The 10,128-nt window shown below is 41.0% G+C and overlaps 1 non-coding gene across 1 annotated transcript; it reads right to left on the reverse strand.

Annotated features, from left to right (window-relative positions):
• Positions 1 to 8,266: 8,266 nt before the first annotated feature.
• Positions 8,267 to 8,395, reverse strand: LOC116890566. Its single transcript, XR_004386736.1, has one exon. It is a non-coding gene; the product is annotated as a small nucleolar RNA SNORA17 (small nucleolar RNA).
• Between the last annotated feature and the right edge of the window lie 1,733 nt (positions 8,396 to 10,128).

Below are 10,128 nucleotides of genomic sequence, written 5' to 3' on the forward strand. Positions count from 1 at the left end.
CAAGTGTGTTTATTATTTTTTTAATTGTCTTCAGGTAGACTGCTGCCTTCTCTTAGTCAGCATCCCCCAGCAAATTCCCACTCATACTCCTCAGTTTCAGTCTACATTATGACTCATTTGGGCCAATACGAAACAGGCATATGAAAAGCATATGTCAGAAATGAATTCTGATACCTCCTGGGGGTTCAAATGACAAACTTGGTGTCAACCAAGCAAGCTGTCAGGCACAGCAGTGAAACGTGGGCTTTTGCATGTAGACTATTTCTTGCCAACATTCAGTTCCTGTTATTTTCTCTACTACAATCACAACTATGAAATCCTTTACACCCCCTGGGACTTCTCTTAATCCTTTTTGGGATTTTTAAAGACTGTTTTCAGGTGCTGGAGAGATGCATCACTCCATAGTTAAGAGTACTGGCTGCCCTTCCACAAGATCCAGTTTCAATGATCACTACCCACATGGCACCTCAAAAGGGTCTGTAACTCCAGTTCTAGGGGACTAACACCCTCTTCCAGCCACCATAGGCCCCAGTCATGCATGTAGTGCACACACATACATGCAGGCAGAAGAACACTTCAAATTATTATTATTATTATTATTATTATTGTCATCATCATTATCATTATAATGATGCTGAAAACAACAACAAGAATAATAATAAAAACTGGCTTCTGCTTCCATAGGAGACCTGTAGTGAACCCTGAGGGACATTGTTTTCCTAGTTATTCTGAGAATTGAGAATTGAATAAATAATGCAGGACTATGTGAATTCTGATTGAGGGTATGTCTATGGGTACAAATACCCTCTTGCCTCCTTGAAAATGTAAATGTCAGGTGACCTTTTGAGACAATATGAAAACTTTTATTCTTTCCATTAGGCCATTTATCAAGATTTCCCCTGTGAAGGGACCATTGTGACAGGTGCTGTGACAGGTGTGTCATCCCATCTCATTCTCCCAAGGAGTCGGGTATTCTCCACCTCATTACAAATAAGAAAGTGAGGCTCACACCAACCAGGCAGCATACATGAGCTGATACGAGGTCCCTAACACGTATACAGCAGAGGTCTGCCTGGTATGGCCTCAGTGAGAGAAGAAACACCTAACCCTCAGAGAACTTGATGTCCCAGGGAGTGAGGGGGCCTGGTGGGGGGTGGGTTGGCATGGAAACATCCTCTTAGAGACAACAAGGGAGTAGTGATAAGATGAAGGCACTATGGGAGTGTGGACCTGGAAGGGGGCAAAAACTGGACTGTATAAAAATAAAAGTAATAGGGATGGAGAGATGGCTCAGCGGTTAGGAGCACTGACTGCACTTCCAGAGATCCTGAGTTCAAATCCCAGCAACCACATGGTGGCTCACAACCATCTGTAATGGGATCCGATGCACTCTTCTGGTGTGTCTGAAGACAGCAACAGTGTACTCATATAAAATAAATAAAAAAAATATGAGGTGGATTAGACGCCATCCCACTTAAAAAAAATAAAAGTAATAAAAAAATGAGATCAGTCCTAACTGATCTGTAAAACAGATCAAGTGGAAAAACCCAGAGAAATATTTAGTGCCTTAAATATCAGTTCTAAGCTACCAAACAAGTATTCGAGAGACATTCACTGTTGTCTTTCACACTTCATTCCAAACATAACTGAGTCAAGAGTTTCTAGGTACGTGGTGTATTTGTGCTTAGAAGGAAATTGAGGAGGTCGCTTGATAAGGTTCTCTCTCTCGTTCTCCAGTGCTCGCATCTTTTGTCCTAGGCTTCTCAGATCCACATGGAATAACCAGTGTCTTATACATATAGCAAGGCAGGATTCTCAAACATTTATTTTGAGGAACGAATATGCTGAAATGAAGTTTATCTCTTTGATGGGGCTATCAGAGATGTTTCTCTCTTGCAGCTTGCTGACAATATCTTTTCTTATGATGAGAAAGAAATATTAATTCCACATCATGTTGGCCTAAATCAAATAAATTAAATAACATCCTTTGAAAAATCCTAATCTGTTTGAGTCTGATTCCAAATGAGAGGACAATGTGAAATGTGAAGGTGAGCCTATTCTAGCCTGACTATGTGTCACAGGGGTCAGAGCATTAGTATCTAACTGGTGTCCTCACTTCTCAACAAAAGGAGGCCACAAAGGCGACAAGATGAAGGATCACATAGAATGAATGGAGGAAAATATTGTTAGGAAAACTAAAATATAATCAGTTATTCTGATGATATCTGGGTAAACTGTATAGGAACTGATAATTTATGCAACATAACAGAAATGCATTAGCCATCACTGAAACCTCATCAGTGCCTTGGACCTGAAGTGTCAAGCTTGCTTGCATAAACCCACCTATAAAAGCATCTTTGGGAAGAGATATTTGTCTTTTTGAAATCTCTCCCCACTCCAGGATGAGAGAATTCTTTTTAAGACAAAAACTAATTGGGATGTTTTCCTTATTGTACAGTCAGTGTGTATTAAAAATTTTAGCTATTTAAAATGAGCCACGTAGATGATCTCTACTAACAACATGAAGATTATTATAGATAAGATAATACATATATGCATTTTAGTCTATTATATATCAAGTTTGTCATTCATCAACCTGTGTAATGGTGATTCAATATTTTAAATATTTTGACCTTGTACTTCCACCTGTTTTACGAGATGATTTTCTTCCCCCATTTAGTTCTTCTCTTATATAAAATCCTAAAGCATCAGGATTTTCAGCAATCCATGATATCACACCTGATTACCATTGATCATTGATGGAAAGTGCTGGAAAATACAGTCATTTTATTAGTTAGGTCTATATAGTTATTGATGTTACAATGTTTAGCAATTGACCCACAGGAGATTCGATGGCTCTGTAGTTTGGTGTAGATTCCTACACCTGCCCACTTCAGTAGCACATGTGATTCCAGCCTTCAAAATGGTGAGAAAAGAATTTTCTGTCGTTTAAATTGTTTTATCTATGGTATTTTATTAACGTTATTAAAGCAAACTAGTACATATTTTGGTACTAAAGATGGTGCTGGAGGAAGAGAATTTCAAAGTTGAGCTTTTCTGATTGGTTCAGTGGTTAGGAATCCGGCATTCTAAGTTGATTCCATTTAAAGATGCTAATGACAATTTCTAGAAGCAAAGAGAGGTCTAACAGTCCATTCCATGATATTCTATGGATAATCCTGATCAAACAATTGTAAGCAAGCAGCTCTGTGACTCTGTAAGTTTTGAACACTGCTGGTAAATGAATATAACAAGTAGGGCTGGTTGTTTCCACTGTATGTAGACAAAAAGTGGTAAAAGGGATTCATTTAATGATTAAGATTCCAAGGTCAAAAGATGCCTGTTAATATCTATATGTGCCCTCTAAGAGTTCATAGTTTCTTATAGCCAAAGGGCTAAGATTGCCAAGAATTCTCATGCATTATCTCCTGGCATGCCATTACAGATAACAATTCATGTTGAATTACTATCCATTAAATGTAACTGCTACTAGAGAAATGGCACTGCTTGGGGAATGATGGAATCTTACTGGTTGGAATGGAGATATTTGGGAAGACCATAAAGAAACTGTGGGTATTGAGCACTGAAATTTTAATAAACTTTTTTTTTTTTTTTTTTTTTTGCTGGTGGGAAAGCCTTTTTATCATCAAAGAAAGTTGTCTGCTTACTCGCAAGTCATAGCAAATTCCTTATCTCTAGTGGTATGCACTCCTTCTGCTCATCACAGAAAATACACCTTGCATGGTTTGGGGACACTGCAAAAACCCTTTCCTAGCCAGGTGCCATGCAAATCAACACTTAGGCCTTTCAGGATCCACACCCTTACCCAGTTTGTTTCTAGACCTATGATTAACTAGACATATGTCTCAACAGTCCCCTTAAAGTTAAGTATAAACTACAACCCCTGAGAAGATGCACCACCCCTTAAAATAACTACATAATTTGCAATCTGTACATGCAGAAATCTAGAAGCATATGGAAATAGAGATTAAGGGTGGAGGATAATGGTAGAAGATATATAAAACAGTATTATGCAAAATTTACTGACATGGCTCCCTAACCAGAAACTATTATCTGCTCCAGCTTGGGGAGTTTATTTTTAATTGAATAACTTTAATTTTTGTTTTTCACACCCTACACGATATATCTTGGAGCAAAATGTAGTGTTTGTCTTGTTGGTGGGCTGAAAGGTGGCCCACAGTGAGTAAAATGGAAAGCATGTTGGAGATTGGGGAGAGGAGGAAGTAGAGGGTAGGGCATAGCCAAAACTAAAAACATGAAGAAGCTATGTAGAAACTCGCTACTTTATAAAGTAATTAAAATTACTAAAACAGAGTCTGAACAGAGTTGCCCTGCATAGATGGAAAATGTGAATCCCAAAAGTCGATGGTTATTATCTGAAAATCCCAGTATTAGGTGCAGGAAATCTTCCTAGGAACTGTTAATAAAGAAGATCCTAAAGGCTTTCTCCAACAGTACAGGCCATTGATATTGCTCTTGCTTGTCCATTGTAACTTGACTCAAACACTCTATTGCTGAGAACTCCACGTATTTTGATCATAGGACATGGAGAAATCAAGCTTGAAATAAGCTGGATGTTTCCTCCTTATTGGTTAGTTTCATAATACCAAAAGTTGCTATACGGGTTAATGGGAGAGACAAATCATCAGCTGGGTGACCCAGTTGGGAATCCTTCAAGTTACAAAAATGACCAGTCAGGCAAGATGTGCCTTTAGTTACATGACAATTATGGGGATAACCAATCACTTTCTATTTAGTGGTCTGATTTACAGGAGGGAACTCATGACTCATTATGTAAACCTAGACAAGAGTTTGAGGCTATGGGTGCCATAAACTTGAGGGGGGAACCTACCACTATTATTTTCTAAATGGATGTCCATTCAAACTGTGCTCTAAATCTATGTCCACCTATTGATGCTCTTTCCAGCCTCTGTCTGAGGAGCTTCTTATTGCAGTGAGTGATGTTTAAGGTAAAGACTCACTGATGGTCAATGTCCTAATAATAATCAACTGCCGAGTCGTAAGCCCTCAATAGGACAAATCTATCACCCCTTCTAAGACTCAAGGAACATTGTGAAAGAGCGGTCAGAAAGAACCTTAGAGTTTCATAACAGGAAAAGGGCCATGAAATCCTGTGTTTGTAGAGTCCTGTAATCACTGTTCTGAGCCTTCTAGACCTTTGAATAGAGACAGAAGTCACTAACCCAGGATATCCAAGTTCAACGGAAACTGTTATATCCTAGAAAGGCTTTGATCAAATGGCAGCTTGCAAGTGCCAAAATTGAGGCGAGCATGCATGAATACCTGTAGTGGAGAGTGTAGTCAAAGCGACAGTTGGACTCAGGCCATCTATGGTAACGATCATGATGATCTTACAAAATTCTCGCTTTATTAGAAGCATTAAAACAGCTACAACCCCCAAGCGACCTAGAATGGAACCATTTTAGATCTAATATTTGAATGAAGGAAAGGATGGGGTCCCTTACTGGATGGATCTCAGTAGATTGACAAAACCATGTACTATTAGTCTTTCTCCAGCCTTCTCTAAAGCAACCTATGGCCTTTTACCAGTGTAACTGCATCGAGGAAAGGGAAATAGCCAGACCTTTTGGAAACTATTGAATGCTGGCTCTGAACTGAAACTAATTTCATAAGCCCTTAAGTCTCAGTGTAATCTACCATCCAAATTAAAGTTTATGGAGGTCAAGTTCTCACAGTGGACTCGTGAGTCCCTGAACTCATGCTGTGGTTATGGATTCAGAATGCATCATTAGAGAAGATATACTCAGCTGTTGGCAGAGTTTTCCTACTGGCTCTCTGACCCATGGAATAAAGGTTGTTATGATGTAAAGGATGTATGGGAGTCACTGCATTCCTATGGTGACTGCGGAGATTAGTGCCACCAGGAAGAATATGAAATGTGCAAGGGTGCTGATTCCTGCCACATTCTAATATAACTTTTTATTTCAGTGTTATGTGCCAAAGACAGATGGATCTTGGACAATATGAGTCAGTTATTGTAAATTAACCACGGGATGACTCTAATTGTGGTGCTATAAAAGATGTGGTTTCATTGTTTGAGAAAATTAAGCACATCCTCGGGTGTGTGGTAGGAAGCTAATGATTTTGCAAATGTTTTCCTCTATCACTGTAAGTAAGCCTCACCAGAAGCAGTTTGCTTTCAGCTGACACATCCAGCAATACACTTTCACTGTTCTCTCTCAGGGGTATATTAATCATTTTAGAAATTTCTTTCTCTGGCAAGCCCTGAACAATACATTATCCATCTACATAATTGTTATGTATAGCTCTATAACCCTATCTGTGCATTAACCCAAGAAACCCAATAAATGTACGCCATACCTGTATCCTTCATTTCATTTATTTATTTATTTTTTCTGGCTTTTTTCAGCTTTAGATTGGTTCTTTTTGACTTTCATATCATGCATCCCAATCCAGCACCTCTCCCTCCCCTCATATGTGCCTCCACCCTTGCAACCTCCCCCAACACACAGCAGAGAAAAATAATCTTGTTATGGAAGCTGTAGTATCACAGTGTGTCCCACAGTATGTTTCTCTCTACACTTGTTTGCTTGTAAATGTTCATCGCAGTGACTTGTTAGTCTGGTATGAAGCCTCAGACTTCTGCTACTCTGAACAACAGACAAGAGGCTGGGCTGGTGCTCCAGCACTCATGCCCTTAGCAAACCCCATGACCAGGGTTAGTTCTACTGGGCTGCCCAAGTGAGGTTCGAGGCCCACTCTCCTGAGTGCGGCAGCTGATGCCAGCTCTCCTGCTTTTGTGATCCCAGGGACGACCCTTCTGTCTCATGCAGGTGGTGAGGGTCAAGGGTAGGAGAGGGTCTCTCTCTTGCCTATACTGTTGCAGGACAGACAAGTTGATTCTGGCTCATGCAGGCCTAGTAGGTCTAGGGTGGACCCGCTCACCTGAGTGCTGCAGCAGGTGAGAGGGGTAGGGACAACTCTTCTGCTCGAAGGATGTCATTGGCCAGGACAAAAGGGAGGGGAGGAAACCTCCCTTCACCAATGCCACCAGACAACAGACAAGTGGCAGAGCCAACTCTTCCATGCTTATGTTTGTCTCACCGGAAACCGCCACAGCCAGGCCCAGGCTGCTTTTCTGAGTGCTACCGTAAGAGATGGGTGGAGCCTGCTCTCCTGCTCTGAGGACCTGGGACCCCCCTCCTGCCTGCCATAGATGGCAAAAAGAGGAGGGCATTTCTTCCTTATTGATGTCAAGCACTACAGACAAGTGTCAGGGCCAACTGTCCTACACTCATACCCTCAGGGCCTACTTATCCATGTCCCCACCCCCAGGGTCACCATGCTACCAAGGCATGGTGGGCCCAATCTCTTAGGTATTACAACTGGTGAGGGAAAGACCAACCTCCTGCTCATCATCCTGGGGCCAAGTCTCCACCTGACACAACGGTGGGGTGAGGTGTGAAGTGTGGTGAGGGGTGAGGTGTGAGGGGTTAGGGGTGAAGGGAAGGTGGGGCAAAAGAGGGTATTTTCTCTCTCATCTCATTGCACAGGAGATGAGTGGCAGGGCCAGCTCTCCTATGTTTATACTCTCAAGGCAGGCTCACTCACAACTCCCACAATGTGTTGGGACACATTCCTGAGTCTTGCAGCTGACTAGAGGCAGGATCAACTCTCTTGCTCTCACGCCCCCGGGGCCTGCTCTCCCAAGGTGTCCAGGTGAGGGGTGGGGTCAGTTCTGCACAGCCTTCAGATATCAACATGTTCCTGAGCAGCAGCCCAGACCAGGGCTGTCCTCCTGGCCTTTGGTTGTAACTGACCACTGTTGCTGCAGTACGGTAGACCCAGACTTGACCCCCAGTGACAGCACAGGCCAGGACCCCACCATGGTCCCAACTGGCATTGCTAGGTATTCACATGAAGCTCTTCCTCACTACCCTCTAGTCTCCTGTTCTGCCTTCCTTTTTGTGCCCACATTTTTCAGTTTCTCTTTTTCTTCAACTTCTCTACCACTTACTTGCTCCTCTAATGTTTCTTGGGGTCCTCTAGTGCTTGGGGTCACCTCAGGAGTGTTCTCAGGAGTTCTAAGATTTACTCATGCATTGTGACACTGGGCAGGGGTTATCTTTGACATGGCTTGTACCCACAGGACTGTGTAGCACTGGACTGGTGGTCATCTCAGGTTAGCTCCTGTCCAAGACTCCCCTGCACCAGACCAGTCACAGGCTCGATATTTTCAAGGAATGTTAGTCTACTAATCATTCAGATGTTCACAGGTCAAAAGACAGCATAGACACAGCCTCTCTCTTCTCTGCCACCTACTGACACACATGGGATACAGCAGTCGAACCAGCAAAACCTCCAGGGCACTTGTTTGTCTGAATTTTGTTTGTTTATTTTTCAATACAAGTTTTCTCTCGGTAGCTCTGGCTATCTTGGAACTCACTCAGTAGATGAGGCTGGCTTAGAATTCACAAACTTTCACCTGCCTCTGTCACCTGAGTGCTGAGATTAAAGGCACTCACCACCACCAACCTACTTAGTGTTCACATTCTCTTATAATACTATATTTTATCTTTTAGATATGTCCTGGTTTTGCTTTTAAGAGTAGAATCTTCTAAAGAACACTGGCTAGGCAATAAGGAAAACTACAGACACAAAGAAAATACTGGCAAAAGAGATTTCTGATAAAAGACTGCTCTAAAGTGTACAAAGAAAGTCTAAATGTCAACATTAAAACCATGAAAATTCCATTGATTGAGGTCTGTGCCACAGTAGGGAACTTGGATTAAAGCAGTAATAAACACACACAGTAGTAGTCATTAGGTATCAAATCATATACTGAAGCAAGGATAGACTTAAATGATGCTGGTGAAACATGATAGGCACATATAGAAGATTGAAATGTGGCCCCATATTTCACTGTATTTAAAACAACCGAAAATGACCTAAAGGCCTTAATGTAACACCCACAACTCTGAAAACACTAAAGGAAGCATGTAGGAAATACTTCATGGTGCGGCATAGTTAAGACATTTCTGAGAAGCACTCCAAAATCTCAGTTTTTTTAAAAATCAGAAATTGCCTCAACAATATGGATGCATGAATAAGACTTGAACAATACCATGCCAATAGACGTGGTAATGTAGAAGAAAGAAATTTCATACACAATAATAAAGACAAAAAGGCCAAGGATTCAAGAGGGAGAGTTGGGTGACATGGAAGGGCTTGGAGGAAGGAGGAATAATATAACTATATTCTACTTTTAAAAGATTGTAATAACAAGAAATTATTTATCTAGGAACCAGAAAGTGAGCTGCCACCAAACAATGAATCTACTGGCAGCTTGACCTTGTACTTCTGTAAGAAATAAAAGTTTCATTGTTTAAAAACATCCACAAAAATTAGGCAAAAAAGGGATTACTTCAAATTAAAATGCTTCTGTATAGCAATGGAAACAAAATGAAACAATAAACAAGGTAAGAGGAAACATTTGGCAACTAGTCCTCTCACAGGTTGTGAATATTTAAAAGTATAGATGAGTAAGATGGCTCACCAGGTAAAGGTGCTTATAGCATAAACCTACTGATATGAATTTGATCTGCAGAACTGAAGTAAAGGTGGAAGGAGAGAACTGACTCCAGAAAGTTGTCCTCTGACTTCCATACATGGTCTGTGACTCATGTATCCGCCATTACATACACACATGCGCGCGCGCGCGCGCGCACACACACACACACACACACACACACACACACACACTTAAAACTGAAAGATCACTTACAAATAAAAATGCCAAGTAATTCCATTAGAAATTGAACAAATGATGTAAACAACCACTTCTCAAACACTTAAAGCCACTTCTAATTAGAAAGTTACAAAAATGGGCTAACGTTGGGGACACTTTACCAGAAAATATATTCAGAAAGCACAAAAACAAAAATGTTCAATACCATGTCATTAGATAAGTGTAAACTGAAATGAAAGACCACTTCACACAGACTATAATAGCAAAATCCAAAACAATGACAACATTAGGTACTGGCAAGAATGTAGAACAAAACAAATTGTCCTTCACTCTTTGTTGCAATGTAAAATGGCCTC

The sequence above is a fragment of the Rattus rattus genome, chromosome 1, assembly GCF_011064425.1.
Source record: "Rattus rattus isolate New Zealand chromosome 1, Rrattus_CSIRO_v1, whole genome shotgun sequence".
Classification (NCBI taxonomy): Eukaryota; Metazoa; Chordata; class Mammalia; order Rodentia; family Muridae; genus Rattus; species Rattus rattus.